The following is a 6,563-nucleotide window of genomic DNA, read 5'->3' on the forward strand; positions in this document are numbered from 1 at the left end:
TGTGAGTCCCTTGCTCATTGCACCATCAGGATTCAAGCAAGCCGGGCCGACGGCGGCTGAAATGCCAGAAACCGGTCCCCGGTAGCTTGTTTCCTTCCCAGTGTAAGAATTGGCTTGGTAGTTTGGTTTGCCCTGTTCCCATCATGCACAGGGACAGGAACAGACTAATTTGCATATAGCCAGGTTCTGAGCTGGGATGGTGCAGTGAGCTAAAAAACGGTGTTGGATCTAGCCCTGCTCTCTTAACTGGGTGAGAGTATTCTGCTTAATTCAGAAACTCTGTCCATCACCACCCCTTGTTGTTAAATAGGATTTAGATCAGGGGTCTCGACCATGGACCAGATCTTCCGACTCCAGGTCCTATACTGGAAAACTGCAAGAATATAGGGTGGCGGCCTCTACCTTGTTTTTGTGGACCTGCGGGCCGCATTTGATCTGGTTCCCAGGGAGAGGCTCTGGACGGTCTTGGAGGAGCTTGGTCTCCCTCCCTATTTGCTAGAAGCCCTCATCAGACTCCATACAGGGAATTATGCACAGGTGAGATGTGGAAGGAACTGGGAATTATCAGCTCGTTTCCCCGTTACCTGGGGTGTACGCCAGGGCTGTGTACTGGCCCCCACCCTCTTCAGCCTGTATGTCAATGGTCTGATAGATGTACTTTCTGGCGTCAGGGACAACAATGCTCCTCGCCTGGCCACTGGTAGGGTGCCCGCCTTGATGTTTGCGGATGACACCTTATTGTTATCGCGGACATCAACGGGCATCCAGCGGGTTTTGGATGGGTTTGTATCTTTCTGTGCCTCACGGGGGCTGGAGGTCAACTTGGAGAAGACTAAGTTCATGATCTTCAATCCCCCGAGACACACCCGCCCAAATCCTACGCTGAATGGAACCTCCCTGGAGCGTTTAAAGACTTTAGTATACCTGGGGGGCACATTGACTGAACATTTCACTTGGGATCACCAAATTTCTAAATCATCCTTGAGACTGGCCCAGATTATGGGAGGCATAGGTAGATTTCACAGTGCTTCGACTTTTAAACCTGTCACTCCTGCCCTTGAGATTTACAAAATACAGGTCAGACCAGCAGCTTTGTATGCCGCAGAACTTTAGGGACACATGAAAGTACAAGAGCTATCGAAGGTTGAACATGCCTTCATGCGCCACCTGGTTGCTCTTCCACAAAGTACTCCCCTCATACCACTACGCCTAGACCTAGGCTTGGAACCCATCGATGAGCTGGCAGATGCACCGCCTCTGCTCTACTGTAAAAGGCTTTGGTCTGTGCCGGAGCTTGCATCCTTTAGGGCAGAGTTCACTGAAATCTGGGGTCAGCTACAGCTTAAGAACATACCTTGGCTGGCCCATGTTAAGGCTTTTTTTCATCAAATTGGTATGTCACAACTTTGGGATGCACCTGAAGACAGCTGCGTGAGGACGCAAAGGTCTCAAATAGTGGCGGCCGTAAGGTCATACAACCTAAAAACCCTACACTGCTCGACCTCCTTGGGAAGGCTGTCCACAGAGTTTTTATTGACGAAAGTTAGCCCCAGGACGGAGGTGTTTTTGGATATGGTACAGTCCCCATTCGCAAGAAAACTGTATGTTCAACTGAGGCATGGTTCCCTACCGATAGGGGCACTAACATCCAGATGGTCACACTCGATGGAGGCCAATTGCCCTGCTTGCAACCATTGGAGGGAAGACATTGTACATATATTTTTCTTCTGCCCCGCATACAGCGGAATTCGGAAATGTTGGATCCTTCCACTGTGTAAAAATCTGGGTTTTAGACAATGAGCTCAAGCTTTAAGAGTTTTAACCTATGATACTGCCCCTCCCATTGTTTTTGCTGTTTCCCGTTTTTTATATGGCATGTGGCGGAGAAGAACCCTTTTTTTAGCATGAAATAATGTCTCATATTTACCCATACACTTATTCTTTGATAACTCATTGTTTAATACCTTTTTTATTCAACTGTATTTGTGATTTTATTGTTGTGCCTGTATATATTGTATTGCACTTTTATGGTCTTCTGGCAGAAATAAAGTTATCAAATGAAAATATGTACCTAGCAGGTACCTGTATGATCTTTCAAATGATACTCTCAAAGATTGAAATGGTAAAACAACAGCAAGCTCAAATCCCAACCGCTGCTCACCAATGTGAGAAGTTGGCCTGGTATGTGATGCTCATTTATTCTAGTGATCACCTTGTACCATGCCAAGCAACCCTTATGATGATTGGTTGTAAGTCAACCTTATAGACCAGCTATCCTAGTAGCGTGGACAAAGCAGTCTTAGGCTAAACTCTGTAAAGGCATGTGAAGCGAGCTGTTTTACCATACACAATCCCCTTGAATAGCTAATGAAAGGACACCACACAGATATATATTAAAAATATATATATATTTATTTACTACAAAATCCCCTATTCTCTTTATGAGCACAGAAGCAAATGCGTTAAAACAAAACAGTTTAAATACACAAAAGTTGCACAATATGGATGAGCCTTAGGGGCCACCTAAACCATATACGAAAATAGTGGTATAAGAACCACCTAGCTGAAAGGAAGTAGGCCTAGGGCCTTGGGAATCGCTGGAGCTGTTCGGGACTAACAGTGAAGAAGTCGGGAAAGGCCCGCGGGACTCGGGTGCAGTGCTGAAAGTGCACGCATTTACCAATGTAATGTCAATGGTGCGTAAAAGTTACAAAGTTAGTGTTTAAGGAACCTTCCGGCTGACCTAGAAGGACAAAACCTTAGACCTAGGCACTAGAGGTGTTTCCCAGAGTAGGAACACTGGCGTTGCTGAGTTACCTCACCCACAGGAAGTTGGTGCACAGGTGCGAAGTAGTGTTGGGTTTCGTCACGCAGGTCGATGGTGCTTGGAGCTGAAGATGCTGCAGACGTCAAGACGAGAAGAGTTCCGGTGGATCCAAGGGTGGATCCGAAGTGGTGAAGACCTGAAAGCAGAGGGGACAATGTTCAAAGTCACTAACCAGTGACTACCGTGGAACCAGGATGGAACCAGGCGATGTTGGATGCAAACAGTTGATGAAGTGAAGATTGTCTCTGCAGCCACATGGACACGAAGAGGTCAAGGACGTCCAGGCATTGGTCACAAGCTGTCCCACAAAGGCTCTAGCTGCTGGCGGTGTCGGCTTCTTGATCGGAGCAAACAGGCCTTGGCCAATGCAAGCCACGCAGGAATCGATGCAAGCTTCTCACTCGGACCAGCAAGGTCAGAGCGGGTGCTCCTTTTTACAGGAGCGAGGGCAAGTCTGGAGCAACCAGACCCGCAGTGTAAATTGTAGGTTTCATTGCCAAGATGGCGGCTGACCACGTGGCAAGTGGCCAGGATGGCACATCAAGTGGCACGATGCAAAAGGGCCCCACGCAGATTGTGGAGATGTTGGGGGGCTGATCTTCAATGCAAGGGATGCTCAGTTGTGGGGCTTCTCAAACCCTAAAGCACAGCATCGAGGGTGCCTCGGGTGCTGCGCAGTCAGCTTCTCGGGGGTCTTTCAAGATGTCCGGTCTCATGTCTCTCGGTGCCTCCACGGGTCCCTTCTTTGCAGGGACTGTGGATCGGGCGGTGACAAGTGTGGGAGTCTGGGTGTCAATGGGCTCTGGGCTTGGCTCCGGCAGGAGGCGGTGACAAAGCAGACATCGAGTTGCTGGATGGTGCCTGTGTTCACAGCGTGGCCACTCCTCGGCCACAAGGGAGATGCTCTTCAGTCTTCTGTGCAGCAGAATGTCGAAGTCCAGTCGTCTCCTTAGTTTCAAGTTGATTCAGGATGATCTGAGGTGCTCTGGCACTGCTCCCACTCTTATTCCCAATCTGAGGGGTGGATCACCTGCTAGGTCCCTCCTCTGGGTGGGACCAGGAAGGGGGGCAGTTACACCCCCTTTCCTTTGTCCAGCTCCGTGCCAGGACTGGGGCTGGAAAGCCCCAGCACCGGTTTGGACTGGCATATGCACGAGGACACCTTGTGTGCCCCGGGAATGTCTGATTCTATTCAGCCCTGTCCTACCCAATACACAAAATCTTGTCTGGGGTGGTGCTCGCACCTCCCAAGGTAGGAAACCCTTTGTCCAAGCCTCCCTCGCTGGAAGGACACACAGCAGCAGGAGGTCAGACTTATGTCTATGGTGGCAGCATCCATTTTGTGATGCTGAGGCTCGAGTTTAACTTCAACCGGGGTTCAGGTTATGTACATGTTGTGTCCCTCTAGAAGGGTGGAATGTTATCCCCATTGACAGAACTGTCGAGGGGATAGTATTCCAAATCGTATGACACCTTACTCGACATGTTTTGATAAAGCCAAACCAAAGTTAGCATATAACCGCGAGGATTATAATGCACTTAAGAGTATATGGTATGGAAATATCCCGGAACAGCTAAGGGAGTTGTTCTCGACAGCTGCAGACAGGCTCAGCTCATGCTAGAGCACCACCTCACATGAAACCAAGCACTCTGCCTCCAGGATTGCTGAGGCCTTCCATAGGAGTGGCTTATAGGTTAACATGTGTCCAGTTAGGGTTAGATGTAGGGATACTATATCTAAGTAAGAGGTGATTACACCAACTTACCCCAGCTGAGTGATCAGCTAGTTGTGTCAAATATGGAGGCCAGGCCAGGGGTGGCACAATACATGCTGCAGCCCCTGGTAGGCCTTGGCTACACCTATGCCCTGGGTATCTATGGTGCACTGTTACAGGGGCCTATAAGGTGAACCAGTTCCAATTGTGTATGCACCTAAGGTACATGGAGTCCATTTTAAGGAGAGAGCAATTAGCCTGGGGCCCTGAATAGCAGGATCCCAGGCCAACTATGTCAAAAACCAGCTAAACACCAGGCAAAATGTTTGGGGGTAACCATAGGCAGATATCCACCTTCCTACACAACCCTAAGTGATCGGTTGGTTCATCAGGTAGGTTACAAAAGGACCCCCTGTTTTCTCATAATTATAGCCATATTTTGCTAATACCAGGTATATTTGCCCATGGCCAGCAAGGAACAGACTTTGCCTGCCCTTTCATGAATCGTGGGACATAGAACAATTTTCGTGCAATCAGCCTCTACGCTGCCACAATCATGTTGGTGGCTATTAGTCAGTCCGAGTCAGTCAGTATCTTGCATTCACCAAGACATAGATGAATCAGTATAATAGTTGGGTCCCTTCTTAGTGAGTAAACTAGAAACCCCTTTATTTAACTTAAGACTTCTTTTCAAAACTTGTGTAGTTTTGGACTGGACCACCATACATGCATGACATCTCCCTTCTGTTTACAACTTCTCCAGCATAGCCCCAATGTGTGTGTTTACACTCCCGTCAACTATTGGGGTGTCAAGTGCCATAATGTCATGTAATATTTTTCCTGCCATCTGCCTACCGCTTCCATCTCCCCAGCGCCCCTTGCAGGACCTACTTAATTGAGGCCACAGAGTGTGGACCATTACCGTAGGTGCACTGTCGGCACACTGAAGGTGTCCCAAAGGCAAGCCCATTTGCGCACATCTGCACCTAGACAGTGCTCAGCAACAGGAACCTTGGCCTTCCAGCTTCTCACAGGTACTACTGCACAAATTTGTGGGTCCTGGACACTGGACAATCAACAACACTGCCTCACTTTGCTGCGCTCCGCAGAAGGACCAGTCACCTGCCACTGCTGTCTCTTAACCTTCCCTCACAGAAACCTATGCCACTCCCACCCAACCGCTCAACACCATCCAGGAACCACTCCGGTACCTCCAGATAAATGCAAGATTGCTCTGCAAACATGCAACAGAAGTCTGGCACACCATCTCCACCCTCGCCGCTGACATGACCTTCATAAAGGAGACATGGCTCAACCCCTCATTGTCACCCGACATTGCCACTGCAACCCCCAACGGCTACAAGAAGAAACACCAGGAATGCACCAACAAACATGAAGGCAGCATTGCCATCCTCCACAATGAATCAATCTGCTGCAACAACACCGATGACGAAACCACACTGGCTAGGGAGGACAGTGGCAGTGTCTCCCCGAACCGTTTTTGATGCCAGATTGTTTAATCAGGTCAGCGATAACGGAATGACCAGCTCATGTTTTTGGAAATTGAAATTTTAATAATCACGCTATTTGTAGCTTTTAAAAACGTCTGCACTTTGCCTTATATTTTAATAAATCTCTATGCTGCTTGGGTGTATTGGGGGTGATTAAACTCACGTGCACTTGTGGAAGTCTGTGCTCAATGATATAGCCTGACCGCCTCGGTCCGACTCGGCAATTAGTGCCGTAGACCGGAGGGCGGACAGGTAAGAGCCTGACATTTCCTACACTTCCGCTAGCGCAATCTGGTAGCGGTCTAGTCTCCCACAAGGAGGGGCTACTTAGGCAGCGAGGAGCTGCGCACGGATCACGGCTAGGGAGGACAGTGGCAGTGTCTCCCCGAACCGTTTTTGACGCCAGATTGTTTAATCAGGTCAGCGATAACGGAATGACCAGCTCATGTTTTTGGAAATTGAAATTTTAATAATCACGCTATTTGTAGCTTTTAAAAACGTCTGCACTTT

General features: G+C 48.7%; 1 pseudogene; it reads left to right on the forward strand.

Annotated features, from left to right (window-relative positions):
* Nucleotides 1-6,047, forward strand: part of LOC147679033 (uncharacterized) — a 37,398-nt pseudogene extending 31,351 nt beyond the window's left edge.
* The last annotated feature ends 516 nt before the right edge of the window (nucleotides 6,048-6,563 follow it).

The sequence above is a fragment of the Lissotriton vulgaris genome, chromosome 11 (assembly GCF_964263255.1).
Source record: "Lissotriton vulgaris chromosome 11, aLisVul1.2, whole genome shotgun sequence".
Lineage (NCBI taxonomy): Eukaryota > Metazoa > Chordata > Amphibia > Caudata > Salamandridae > Lissotriton > Lissotriton vulgaris.